The sequence below is a fragment of the Danio rerio genome, chromosome 8 (assembly GCF_052040795.2).
Source record: "Danio rerio strain M-AB ecotype USA chromosome 8, GRCz13ab, whole genome shotgun sequence".
In the NCBI taxonomy this organism is placed as follows: Eukaryota; Metazoa; Chordata; class Actinopteri; order Cypriniformes; family Danionidae; genus Danio; species Danio rerio.
Window position 1 is genome coordinate 26240889 of NC_141028.1, and position 15215 is coordinate 26256103.

At 34.7% G+C, this 15215-nt stretch overlaps 1 protein-coding gene across 1 annotated transcript in view; it reads left to right on the forward strand.

Annotated features, from left to right (window-relative positions):
* Positions 1-15215, forward strand: part of mmp9 (matrix metallopeptidase 9) — a 200168-nt gene that overhangs the window by 134753 nt on the left and 50200 nt on the right. The gene's annotated exons all lie outside the window — the stretch shown is intronic.

Below are 15215 nucleotides of genomic sequence, written 5' to 3' on the forward strand. Positions count from 1 at the left end.
CACACACTCATACACTACGGATAATTTTAGCTTGCCCAATTCACCTGTCTTTGGACAGTAGGGGAAACCGCGAACACAGGGAGAACATGCAAACTACACACAGAAATGCCAACTGACCCACCCGAGGCTCGAACCAGTGACCTTCTTGCTGTGTGGCGATAGCACTACCTACTGCGCCACTGCGTCGCCTGTTCTCCTGTATACACTATAGAATAAAAAAATCGATATTTTTATAGTTTTTATTTGTCATCTCAGTTAAATAGAGTCTGGTATGGCTCTTAAGCACCAACCATTGCTACCCAGGACTGTAGAAACTTCCAAGTAATATAAATTTGGCACTTTATAAATCCTTTTTTTTCCCAAATCTATGAGACATTCAGTTAAAATAACTGACCTTCAGCTGCCTCTGCCAGATCCAGGACATAGAGTGACGGCAGCTCTTCTGTGAACCACATCAAAAAACAAAAAAACCTCAAAAAGCAGAGAGTACAGTGGAAGAGAGCTGGACACAGTTCAGACTGTAAATCAGTATTACTCACACATGACATATTTTCCAAGGACTTTCCTCTGAAAGTGGAGGCCTAATCTGAGAAAGATCCCCTCTGCAAGAAGCGTGAGAATTCGAGCTGTATGACCTGCAATAACTTGCCCAGAACCATGTGGGAATATCTGTCAGACACTTTTTAGAACCCATCAGCAAAAAAAAAAGCTTTTTTTTCTCCTGATAATAAAATAGTACCATAATAGTCCATTGATCCTACTGTCATCAGACTGATTTTGGCATCTGGTCAGGTAAAACCAGACGAACAATTAATGTTGCATACTGTGTCAGTGTCAAATTCTTATAACACCGCAAGTGTGTAGATGCAGATGCAGCACAAATTCATCTCTTCAGCATAACTTTAACCTCAAACTGTCTGAATTATCAAAGGGTAAACAACGAAACAAAACCAGAAACCGATGTTGTGGGATGTTAAAAGGAAGATTGTCGTCATTTACTCAGTGCTGGAAAGAGTTCTGAAAAATCATACTTGGGTAAAAGAACCATTACTTGCCACTAAAATGACCTTTATGAAAGATCTCAAGTAAAGAGTATTATACTGTAAAAAATGAGCACCTTATACCCAGCAAATTAAAAATGTATCCATATCACTGACAATTTCTTTTAAGGATGTTTCTAAGTTAAATTACTTCCCATATATGCACTATAAATTTAAAGTGTGAGCTTAATTTAGTGTGAGAACGCATATTACATTAACACTTATGACATAAAACAAAAGTACATTAATATTTGCTACTATCAATCAACAAAAAGCAGGTTGATGTGGTTTTCAATGTAGAGCAAATTTTGATTTGTGCTATAAATCTAAGTGCGACAATATGTTAGTGCTTAAGTTAGTGCATACACTAACTGACAATAGTCCTGTCATCGATCCAAATTATAAGAGCAACAAACAATAACTTGACTTTCAGTTGATAGTTTGGAAAAGTAGCAGAAGGAAGATTTTTCAGATAAATCATCTCTTGAACTGCATCCCAATCATCAAAAATACTGCAGAAGACCTATTGAAACCTGCATGGACCCAAGATTCTGCCTGGAATCAGCCAAGTTTGGTGAAGGAAAAGTCATGGTTTGGGGGTTACATTTAGTATGGGGGTGTGCGAGAGATCTGCAGAGTGGATGGCAACATCAACAGCCCGAGGTATCAAGACATTTGTGCTTCCCGATACATTACAAACTACAGGAGAGAGCAAATTCTTCTTCAGCAGGATAGCGTTCTTTCTCATACTTCAGCCTCCACATCAAAGTTAATGAGAGCGAAGTAGGTAAAGGTGCTTCAGGATTGGCCAGCCCAGTCACCAGAGATGAACATTATTGAGCCTGTCTGGGGTAAGGCATTGAAGATGTATTCAAAGTATATTGAAGAACTGTGGGAGTCCTGCAAGAACGCTTTCTTTGCCTCCAGATGACTTTGTTAATAAGTTATTTGAGTCGTTGGAGAGATGTATGGATGCAGTCGTCCAAGCTGGTAGTCTTACACAGTATTCATTATTTTTCCAAAGCACCATGACTTCATATTCTGCACTTTACATTATTTCTGTTAAGTGACAAGATTTTTGTCTAAGCAAAGTCAGACCTTACTGTCCTAATTAAATAATTAAAAATCAAGGCATGATCCTATTTTATTTTGGTAAAATAAGAGTAATCTAGAGGCACTTGCTTTTCATATTAACCACTTCTGTTACCAAAATGATCAATTAGAAGTAATTTATTGTTCCTAAATCTTGGATAAGCAGAAAGACATTTTTATCAGGTAGTCTACACTAACTAGTAGGCTACAGTATGTGTGTCTAGCAATTGGCCCATCAAATCAAGCTGCAATATGACGGAAAATGTCATGCTGTAACCCTTGGTGTTCACACAGGATTTGCCCTTGCTTGTCAGCATCAATGAGCGTTTTTTTTTAAATGTCAAGCACTATTTTTTGGTTTCCTTAACGTTTTATACATTGAGCAAATGAAAAATATGGTTACATCCTCAGGACCGGTCCAGTACAGATATCATTCACATCCTAAAAATACCAAAAGTAAAGCAACATTTTCAGATCTGATTAAAATGCATTTTTCATAGCTTTCTGAAGTAGGACTTCTAAAGTAGGAAATCTGACATTGTAATAATTTGTTTTACTCCTGTATATTTTGCTATATGAATGTAATTTTACTAAGTCGACTGGGATGAAGTCTTTCTATGCAATGGATCTGCAGAAAGTATAATAAATTACAAGCATAAATAAATAAACAGTGTTATGTGGTTTTCTGTGGAGTCTAATGTATTTTAGGTACAGGTATTAAACATTCAAATGTAAAATAGCATAATCATCATTTTATAAATAATAAAAAATACATAATTTTTAATCCTTTAATCTTTAATAAACAATCTAATCCTGCAATGTGACTATTGCGAGGACACACATTGTGATATTGATGCTCAAACATTGTTCATCCCTATTCCGAAGTATCTTGACCTAGGGCTGAGTAAATGATGACAAACTTTTCAATGTGAGGTGAACGGACCCTCTAATATGTCTAACGCTAGGCCATTGCTTCATTTTCAGAAACTTTCATTTACTCTGAGCCCTGTTTTTGTCCCATTCAAGATGTCATTTATTGTGGCTGTGTGAAAACATTTGAGTTAAATAGTCATTTGAGAATAGCATGTTTGAAAATCCTAAAAATGTGCAAGGACTTGTGATTTGCATCATTGCACTCAACAAATTGAAGGCATTTATTAACAACAGCTGAAATGTGATTCTGCCTCCACAAAGACAACAGATGGTGTTCACTTTCTCACTCTTCTCGTATTTCCCTTCCCCCTGTAACCACACAAACAGCTGTTCATGACTTCAACTCCTGCATGTGCTAAATTATTCTGCTCATGACAGCATGCAAATCACTCTATATGTTTAATGGGATCTAGTGACTCGATGTGTAAAAAAAAAAAGGAAGAAAGAAGCAAAAACACTCATATCTGTATTGTCCCTTGTGAAAAACGCACATATGGAAGTGTCTTTCCCAAAGGAAGCATTTCATTCCCGGATTGTCTTGTGTGTCATCAAACTTTCGCATGCAGTTAATTATAGTTTGGGTGAAATGGGCTTTCCGTCTTCATGTGAAATAATCAGGAACTGCCTGGCCTCTCTAGTGGTTACTGTTGTTCATCGAATATCCTTTATCATTTAGAGGAAGTGCTGCCATGCGTCCATAGCTCAGGCTTTTCATCTGATCCCGATTCGCTATTTTGATTAGTGTCATTCATCTCATTTCTAGGAGCAGCTTGTTTGGGTCTCATGTTGTAATGAATTAAATTGATTGTCTTGTATAATATTAATAAACAAACATCTGGAGTTCATGGTACAATTCCCTAATCATGATATTGATCAGAAAAAATTCCCTTACAGCTTTTTTGATGCACAACAATATTGTCTGCAAAGTTTTCCTAGTCAATATTTGTTATTAATACTATTCTTCTTCTTCAATCTTTTCTTTTTAATAGGAAGCCATAATATATATGTGCTTATTTAATTCAATTCAATTCACCTTTATTTGTATAGCGCTTTTACAATGTAGATTGTGTCAAAGCAGCTTCACATAAAAGATCATAGTAAATTGAAAGTTCAGCTCAGTTTAGCTCAGTTCAGTGTGGTTTAATAATCACTACTGAGAGTCCAAACACTGAAGAGCAAATCCATCGATGCGCAGTACTGAATAATCTTATGGATTAAATTAGTCAGTACTGAAGCCAAATCTGGAGCTTATCTAACAAAATAACTTGCAATAACGGTCTAAAAACTAGTACGCTCAGATTTATATGTTATAGAAAAATATTAAATACAAATGTTAAAAAAGTGGAAAAATAAGAGGAGCAAAAACATTTAGAAATTTAGTTGAAATTTAGTTGGTTGTAATTTAGTTGTATCATCATTCAATTTCTAAATATGTTTGGTAAAATATTATTTTAATACAAATATTTGTTTAATAAAACTGTTTAGTTTAAATGCATCAAAACACATTGCCTATATTCACTGAGAAATGGATAAAAATATTCATTTTTAAAATGGGGTGTGCTCAGTTATGCTGAGCACTGTATGTAACTTTTATGACAAATATTTAAATGGTAAAAAATATATTATAATATTGTCATGATAATATTAATACTAATTTTAAAATATCATATGCAGTTCATAACAGATTTACGGTTAAGATTTTTATTATAAAAATGTTTTAAATGCTTGACCAAGATTAATCACATCTAAAATAAAATGTGTATATTTATCAATACACTTTATTTATATTTAGGTAAAATAAAAAAATATATAAATTGATAATATATAGATGTATAAATAATACAAAAATAGTTTCATACAAACACCCATTAGACATTGTATATTTTACATTTCATAGATTGTTTTAAACAGTTATTTATTTGGGGGGGAGGGCTGGACACTTGAAGATATTATTCATTTATTCTTTATTTATATTATTTTGTTGAAAATGGTGTTTTGTATGTTTATGTTTTATGTCTTTATGTCCATTTGTTGTTTTTACAATTTAAGTTTTTTTGTGTGGCACTGTTATGAAATGAAGACTATTGACTGCAAATCAAATCTACCTTCAGATTTAAATAAAGTAACCTAACATAATATTATGACAAAACAGTCTTTATTTTGGATGTGATTAATCGTGATTATTCTTTGGCCAGCACAAATAAAAAAATATTTTTGTTAATTTTTTTTAAATAATAGAAATTAAAAAAATTAAAAATATGTAATGTAATGTAATGTGTATTTATATAGCACATTTATTGTGTATGGCCATACACCCAAAACACTTAACAATCATAAGGGGGGGGTCTCTCCACACCACCACCAGTGTACAGCAACCACTTGGAATATGCGACGGCTGCCACAGGACAACGGCGCCAGTGCGCTCACTACACACCAGCTATTGCTGAAGTGAAGTGACAGTGATAGAGCCAATTCAATGGATGGGAATAATTGGGAGGCCATGATCGTAAGGGCCGATAGAGGGACTTTTGACCAGGACACCGGGGTTACACCCCTGCTCGTTCACGAGAAGTGCCATGGGATTTTTAATGACCACAGAGAGTCAGGACCTCGGTTTAACATCTCATCCGAAAGACGGCGCCCACTGACAGTGTAGTGTCCCCTTCACTATTACTGGGGCATTAGGACTCACACAGACCACAGGTTGATCACCCCCTGCTGGCCTCACTAACACCACTTCCAACAGCAACCTAGTTTTCCCAAGTGGTCTCCCATCCAGGTACTGACCAGGCTCAGCCCTGCTTAGCTTCAGTGAGTAACCGGTCTTGGGCTGCAGGTTGATATGGCTGTGGCTATAAATATAAAAACAAACAAAAAAAATTAATAATAAAATTAATAATAATTATAATTGTAATAATACATTTTTATAATAATAATGACAACAACAATAATAATATTTTATTATTATTATTATTATTATAAAGCTATATCAACTTCATTTTTTGTTGGAGCATGCAGAGAACTGTAAATATCAGCTTCTGAACCTTTAATACAGGTCTATGATGAGTTCCCTTCTGCTGTTCCCTGACATTAAATCATCTGCATATCTCATTAGTACTTGCACACTGTGGCAGCTGTCTGCTCATAGATTTGCTCACACATGGACTAAATGCTGGACCTAATGAGGTGCTGTAACAACTGGATCTCAGGCCTCTCTCTCTCTCTCTCTCTCTCTCTCTCTCTCTCTCTCTCTCTCTCTCTCTCTGTATTCAATCTGTCATCTGTAAAGAATACACTCAATCTGCGCCTCAACAGAATCAGGTCTGGAAAATCTGTGCTGTACAGCATGTGGCATGTGATTCACTCTTCTTGTAATGAACTGGTATCATTCATATTTGATGCCAAGGTGTATTGCTACAATTCTTGCTGTATTATTGATAGAACTGGTCTCCCATAGCATTTCATTACACAGCATAAATTTAAGGCTTAAACCATGAAGCCAGTAAAGCCAAATAAACAGATGTTTTAGTTTAGTTGGTGCCAAATCTCAGTTTAGAGGGCATCTATGCTATCATTCTCAGCAAAAAGCTGAATGTTTGGTTGTTCAGTTACATGACAATTGCATTTTTGGGAATCTGAAAACACTAGCTTTTAAAAACAGTGCAGTAACATGTTAAAATCACACGTGAAAAACACTTCAAACATTTGCTTTCAGAACATTTTTTAATATGAACCCAATATGATCACATTCTAATGTGTCTGTATTTTTGATCACACGCTCCAAGATTTTACATGTGTTTCACATTCCACTTTTTCCAGATCTGATTTTAATATGCAATTGCAAATGTGAAGCTCAGGTTATTTTGTAACACATTTTCTCTATGCTAAGGCGTATGATTGGCTGCTCAATACACTGATGTTCCAGTTAATGACAATCTCAGAATCAAACCATTGGTAGAGAAATCACCAAAAAAGGCTGATTGGATTGGTTTGCTTTGGTCAATTCGAAACCAATCCTGAAATGTGGCAATACATGCAAATCACATATAGAACATAGAACTTCATATTTAAATTTCACAGACATAAAAATATATGTACCTACACTCAACAGCCACTTTATTAGGTACACCTGTCCTACTGCTTGTTAAATTTCTAATCAACCAATCTCATGACAGCAATTTAATGCATTTAGGTACGTAGCATGGTTAAGACAATCTGCTGCATGAGAATGGGGAAGAAAGGTGATTTAAGTGACTTTGAAGATGCATGGTTGTTGGTGGCAGATGGCCTGGTCTGAGTATTTCAGAAACTGCTGATATACTGGGATTTACAAGCACAACCATCTCTAGAGTTTACAGAAACTAAGGCTGCATTAAATTTAACAAGATTAATAAAATGTTGCCTGGTCTAATGAGTTTCGATTTCTGCTGCAACATTCAGATTGTAGGGTCAGAAATTGGCGTCAACAACATGAAAGCATGGATCCATCCTGCCTTGTATCAACAGTTCAGGCTATTGGTGGTGGGGTAATGGTGTAGGGGATATTTTCTTGGCAAACTTTGCACCCATTAATACCAACTGAGCATCGTGTCAATGAAAAGGTCTACCTGAGTATTGTTGCTGACCATCTCCATCCCTTTATGACCACATATCTATCTTCTGATGGCTTCTTCCAGCAGGATAAAACTCCATGTCAAAGTGTGAATCATCTGAGACTGGTTTCAATCCAGGTGTCAATCCAATAGAGCACCTTTGGGATGTTGTGGAACAGGAGATTCACATCATGGATGTGCAGCCGACAAATCTGCAGCAACTGCATGATGCTATCATCTCAATATGCACTAAAATATCTGAGGAACATTTCCAGTACCTTATTGAATCTATGCCATAAAAGATTAAGACAGCAAAAGAAGGTCCAACTCGGTACTAGTAAGGTGTACCTAATAAAGTTGCTGGCGAGTGTATATTTTGAAATATTTGTGCAATGTTTCATACATATATGATCACATATGGCTATATCAGATTTCAGTATGCCACAGTTTTTTCCACTTACAGCTTATAGCCAAAAAATAACATTAAAACTCACACAAGACACCATCTGACAGGCACAAACCACCAATAACAGCATGAGCATATTTAATACCGCTGTCCGTACAGCATGGCTCTTTGACATTAAAACAAACAACATGCTGTAGGCCAACTATGACATCACAACATGCTGTCTTGTGAGAAACATACACCATGACAATTGCATAACATTACAGTTAATAAATCATTCCTTAAGCAGTGTATCAGGTCATTTAGTTCTGTAAAACTATTTTAAAAATCCATATTTCTCTGAGGAATTACAGCTTGAGGTTTGCTATTGTAATTAAGGACAGTTTTACACAAGAGATCATCCACTTTTGCCTAAATGTCAAAGATTAATTAAAGGTCATTGAGCTGAGTTAAACAAAAATGATTCAATTATGATGCCCCAGTTAACCTATTTGTACACATTCCCATATAAGTGATAGAGGTTTGACAAATGCTGAAATTATATTAGATCAGTCATGTTCAATAAACAATCTGTTTAGCCTCCTATGTGAGCTTTGTCTCATGTTGTGGCATTATTTACTGATTGTGCAAGTACACACAGCACTTAAGGATTTCTACTCGATAAGTGAATTACTGTAATTACATGGTGAGCAGCAAAGAACGGTTACTATTAAACTGTCAAGTCAGATAAGTGAGAAGTGCTGCAATGCAGTTTGTATTCCAGCAGAGGGAGAACAAATACTAAAACTCATTCAATCACTGTCATCCAAATCATTCACTGAACAATTAACACAGCAGGAATGAAGTGAAGCGCGTCTTGTTTGAACGTTGATTTATTGTTGGGATAATTAACTTCCATAGTATGTTTTGTTCCAAAGGATGTCAATGGCTGCTGATTTCGAAGATCCTTCAGGATATTTTGTGTTGTGTTTAACAAAAGAAAGAAATTCTTAGATGTTTAGAAGCTGAGGGTGAGAAAATGATGAGGAACTGTAAATTGTGGGTGAACTCTACCCCTTTAACATTAGTAAGCAGTAAACATTCTTACATGTTTAGGCAAAAAATGTATGCCACAAGTCATTTTTTATAGTGGAAAACCATTCTTAGATTATAAGAATGTTTTTCATACTGTGAAAATTGAAGGAAAAAAAAGAAATTCTTTGAAGAACCAAAAAAGTTTCTACTATGGCATTACCATAAAGTCATAATTTTTTTTCTGGCACTTAATTCTAGCCTTTATTAATCTTTGTTTATATTTCCATACAAAAATTGAATGTAATATTTGTATTTTTTATTGCAATTTTAGAACAATTTTAGAATTTTAGAGTGCTCCAACTTGGCCCCCCCGGTCCAAATTGAACTTAATTTAGCATAAAATGTTTGCAAGTAAATAAAGTTTTGTGTATAAGTGAACAAAGTCATCCTTTCCCAGGAAACTGGTCCAAAATATCAATAATAAGAATGAAAGTCGCTGTAGCCTTGGAGGCCTGTGTAATAAATACTTGCGCCTCAGATGACACTGGCAATAACAAATGCTGTCATGTTATCTTGCGTTCGGAGGCGGATGCCTGATGTTTGGAAACACAATCATGCCAGACAGTTTTGGAAGGTGATCATAACAAATCATTTTAATGTCTGACTTTGGTACCGACATTTTAGAATAATTAAAAACAACCTTTAAGATGCTCTGCATAACAGAGGTCCGGTTGTCCAGTTATCCACACTGCTAGCCCTTACTATAGGTTATGTGGTAAATAACTCTAAAATAACCAGTGTTTTGCTGTAATAAAATGAAACAGTGTTTTACTGTAAAATGAAAAGTATTTGCATGAAATTGTGTCGTGCAATGAATCAATTACAGTATTTACTTTATGTGCCCATTACAGGTAGTAACTGTGACAATAAATGGTAAATTACTGTTTAACAATTACTGTCCTATATATTATGATGCTTTCTGTTGCTACTGTAAAAAACCCAGTAAGGTCTAACAGTGCAGCTATTTAAGATGTTTTTGGTTAAAGTTAAATGCTTTATTATTTAAGTTGTATAGTTTATTGTTAACACTTTTAGTTTGAGTATTAATTATCTCTATTAATACTGGCTTATTACCTGCCTATTATTAAGATAAAGCTGTTTATAAACTACATATTCTGCATGATCTTATTCTAAATCCCTAATCCTACCAATACCTAAACCAAACTACCTTAATAACTATTAATAAGCAGAAAATTACTCATTTATTGAGTTAAAAGTCATAGTTAATGGTTTGTTAATATTGAAAATCTAAGCTAATGTGTCCATCTTTACATTCAGAATTTTATGCATTATGCCAGAATTAGCAAAATCATAGCTAATTCAACATTTACTAACACATTTTTGAATTATGAATAAACATAATCAGTGAATGTAGGGTGTTGCTATTTTATTAACTGCTTAAATTTAACAAGTTGTAATTATAATTGAATGCACATATTGTTAGTTTATTTTTCAGTCAAATGCCATTGTATCAGGTCTTTCATTTAAATATGATTTCTTTAGGTTAAAGGTACTGCTCACAGTAACTCAGCAGTAACAAATGACACACATAAAATATACATTTTTAAATACCTCCTAAAATCATGAGATTTTTATTGAAGGAATAGTTCACTTAAACATAAAAAGTGCTGTTAATTTACTGACCTTCATCCCATATGTAGATTGTACTTTTTCTCTGTAGAACATTTAAGAAAATATGTAGTTAAAAATGTCATCTTTAATTCATATAATTCATAAAATCTATGGCTGCCTGCACTTTGAGAGTAAAACAACAACAACAACAACAAAAATAAACAGACAAAAAAATGGATACTCCTGTCTCTGTCTATAGAAACATATAGATTCAAACAATTTAAATCAATTCATTTTAAAAATAATAAAAAATAAATAAACAAATAAATAAATAACATTTTTACCTTTACCTCTCTTTGAGTTTTTTTCTGTGAACTGATTTACTTTTTTGGTTAAACTACTAAACTGAGGTGTGAAATGCAAATTACTTTTTAAAGTGAATAAACTTGTCTTCATCCACTCACCTTTTTACATACACTGTAAAATCTAAAAAGTAACTCAAACTCAAACTGTTTGAGGAAACTGATTGCAACAAACCATAACAAAATGAGTTTAAAAAAAAAAACGATATACTACTCTATATGAGTAGTTTGAAATTACTCCATTTAAGTGAAATCAATGAGGTATTTATTTAACTCTTTACCTTCAACACTGAGTTCAAAACTCCTTTCAAATTAGTAGAATTATCTTTTAGTAAGTTTCGAGTTAACTACACTCATTTCATTTGATAATGTGGACTGTTGGGTTTTACAGTGTAGAAAAAACATTGAAAAATGTTCATTTCAACACTTGATTTAAAACCAGTGGCTAGCTGATATCGATATTAAAATCTGAGTGACTGTTTTATGTGTACAAAAGTGAGTTCTGATTTGGTAAATTAGAAGATCTGTTCTGGTTCAACCCATAAACTGTTTCAGATGCATGTGTTTTCCTGCACACACCAGACATTTCAATGCATCGTCAGGGAATTAGTAGTTATAATTTTGTGCTGCCTAAGTTTAAATTTAACAACTTTATTAATCCTGCCAGGAGCAATTAAATTAGGGCAATAGCAACATGACACAACAAACACATACAGACACAAATCACTTACAAACAATATATATAAAAAAAAAAAAATCTCAATCCAGCATGATTCTTAATAACTTCATAAATATAACAATACTACTAAAAACAACAACAACAAAAAACCCATACATTAAAAATTTCTAATTTAAAATGTAAGGTTATATAGCCTCTGAAACAACAGTAAATTTATACTATTAGTAGAGCATTTAATGCTTCTGAATCGAGGGCAACAGTACACAATATGGCTTCAGAGGAATATGCCTGTATATTTTATTAGGTTTTTAGTAGAGAGAGCTTCCAATTTCACAGACAAAATTCAGAAGTGGCAAACTCCAGCAACTTCATCTATATGAAATCATTAGATTTTAAAATAGCACCCCTAATCCTATTGGGAGATGAGCAAATAGTAATGAGTATGAATGAGATTGTCCAAATTGATATGTATTAACCACTAAAATCATAGTAGAATTTTTTTTTCTTTCCTAGCTCTAATATATCAAAGCGCTTTTCTGATGGAACCGATAAATTCACAGTCCTCCATTTACAAAGCTCAGACCAATATTTCATCTTTTGCTGTGGGGTTAAAGGTCACAGATTAGCTGTGATATTGATTCCACATACTTCTCTTTTCAATGAAGTGTCTGCTGAGCTCTTAAATGAAGTGAGTTAATACACACTGCAAAGAGCAGGAGGATATTGGAGCACAAAGGTGGCTGGAATAAATGCTACGTTGAAGAAATCAGCCGGAGCTCGCCTGGCCTCCAGGTTGACAGGCTGAGTCTTTCTCTGTATTTATGTCACCAGGAGGGTCTGCGTGTTGTGGTAAATGCCATTCTGGTGCTCCATTTCTCTTCGCATGTCCACTTTCTAAAGGGAACACAAGACACTCTCTTCTTTAGTTGAATTAACTGAGCTGATCTAATAACAAATGAGGTTACAGGGAGAACACGACCAGCAATAGAGAGCATTGCACTCTCAGGGATATGTGCATTTATGTTTGATCAAAAGTGCTATAGGGCTGCATTAGGGTAATATATTCACATTAAACTTGTTTTCACAATGTACATTCTTGCAAATTATGTTCTGTGACTATGTTTTGAAGGTGCAGTATGTAAGTTTGACACCCAGTGGTTAAACTGGGTATTGAACTCCTGGTTCAAAACAAAGGCAAACGCAGGTTGCCAGATTGACAACACCAACAGCAGTGTGCCTGACTGTTGAGCTTAAAGGCTGATTTAAATCATGTCCTAAATAAAAGCAACAGCATGTGATAGAAGGAATATTCACCATATTAAAATGAGTTTTTGTTCTAACCAACACCTGAATTTGATATTTTAAAAGTGGCTTTATTTCTTGCAGCTGAACAACAGAAAGCTATGTCAGTTGTGACCTCAGGTACACCTCATGTGCTTTATTAAGTGTTAAATGCTAATAATGTGAGTTTAAATGCCATTTCATATAACATTAATCAGACCCCCTAGTTTTTCACAAAATTTTTTTGCGAATTTTTTTTTTTTTTGCGATTAAAAATGACTGATTTTGTGGCTGTAATTCCCAGAAATTGGCAAACAATTTTGTGATTAAAAATATTTATATATGTATTTACCATATTAGAAAACCTACTATGTTAGGTGTGCAATCTGAAACAATGACAGTGATACAAATCATAAAAATAAAGGTTCTTTATTTTGGTCTCTTGTCAAGACAAGATCTGAAATGGTAGGGATTAAGCCAAAGGAAGGTTGTATAACTCTTATTTTTATCCACAATCTTAAATTTTTTCAGAATTCACTCCCCGGAGCATCTGACGTCATCACAATAGGACAATCGTTAGGGCTTCCCCTACCGTAATACATCTAAAACATAGATTGCCGTAAAACTCATGCAGGGAAGCATTTTCTCTCGTTAACTGCAGGGGAAGAGTTAAACAAAATAATTTATCAATTTGATGCACATCATAATACCATCCATACATGTAAAGCCCAAATAATGTGCTTCAATTCAGTCACGTCCAGCGGCCGTCACCTTTGAACCAATCTCATTTCCACCTGTCTCTTGCATTGCTCCATTTGCTCCAACTTTCTTTTGCAGTCTGAAGTGCATCAAATGCACAAATGCTCAATTTGCGCCTCAAGATATCTATATTTTATCTTTGCTATGACTTCACATGTAAATCACTCACGCTTTATCTGTGTGTGTTTGCTGCACAAGCTGAAAACTCTGCACAAGCTGAAAACTCTCCCCGCTCCTCATTTCGTGTAATGTAATGATTGTGAAGGCTCAGGTAAGAGGTCATTTTTAGAGAGACACTCAAATACATCACAGGCTCTGTTTTGATGATCCAGGCGCAAAGTCCAAAGCACAGGGCGCAAAAGCATTAGGGCGTGTCAGAATCCACTTTTGCTATTTTAAGGAGGGAAAAACCAGCTTTGTGCTATGGCGCATGGTCTAACACGGTTAAGCTTATTCTCTTAATTTGTTATACAGGGTAGGTGTGTTTTGAGAATACACCAATCAGAGTCTCATCTACCATTCCCTTTAAGAGTCAGTTGTGTCACGCCATGGCGCATTTGCTATTTACATGGCCGACTTTGTAAGTGGAATAACTGAACACTACATCAGGGAGAAAACAGTTAAACAGCATCTACAGCGCAAAAATGAGAGATGAGCCTCCTTATTCTTTACTTTCACTTTCACTCTCATGGATAAGGAAAGGTGTTGTATACACAGACATCCATTAGCCTATACATAATTTATTTCATTTGTGAAGCGCAAAGATTTGTTTCAAAACTATTTCTAAATTTAGTTCCAAATTCCAGCAAACGAATAAATGAACAATAATAACAAAGTGTGTTGATCCAAATACACATGCTATGCCCCATATGGTCTAAAAGCTGACAGGTGGACAAATCTAAGCTTGTTTTTAATAAAACAGATATAAATATGCATATCATAAATAATGCAGCTAATAATAATAACAACATTATACAAAAGCAAATTGTCATAAATAAACTAAAAAAGCCCCAGAGATAAAGAAGACATGGAGGCATTGGTTTTTATATTTAAGAAGACTAAAAAATAATAATTTTTGTAGTAATTTAATCCTTTAATTTTTTTTATTTGTAAAGATATTTGTGTATTGCTGTACATCCTGTGTATATTAAGCAATGTTTAAGCGAGGCACACAACTAACTCGCTCTGTGCTGGACTATAGACCTGCTTTGATCTGGTCTATTGTGCAGTGTATTTTAGATCCTCAAAATACACGCCAGCAATGCGCCTTAACACGCCTCCTTTTTTAGACGAGAACGCCTATGGGCGCACATATGAGCGCAAATACTTTGCTATTAAACAGTGCGGTGCAAAACGTGAAAATGACTCTTGAGCTGAACTAAAACTAGCTAACAACAATTGTGTCACGCCTTGCGCCGCATTGCG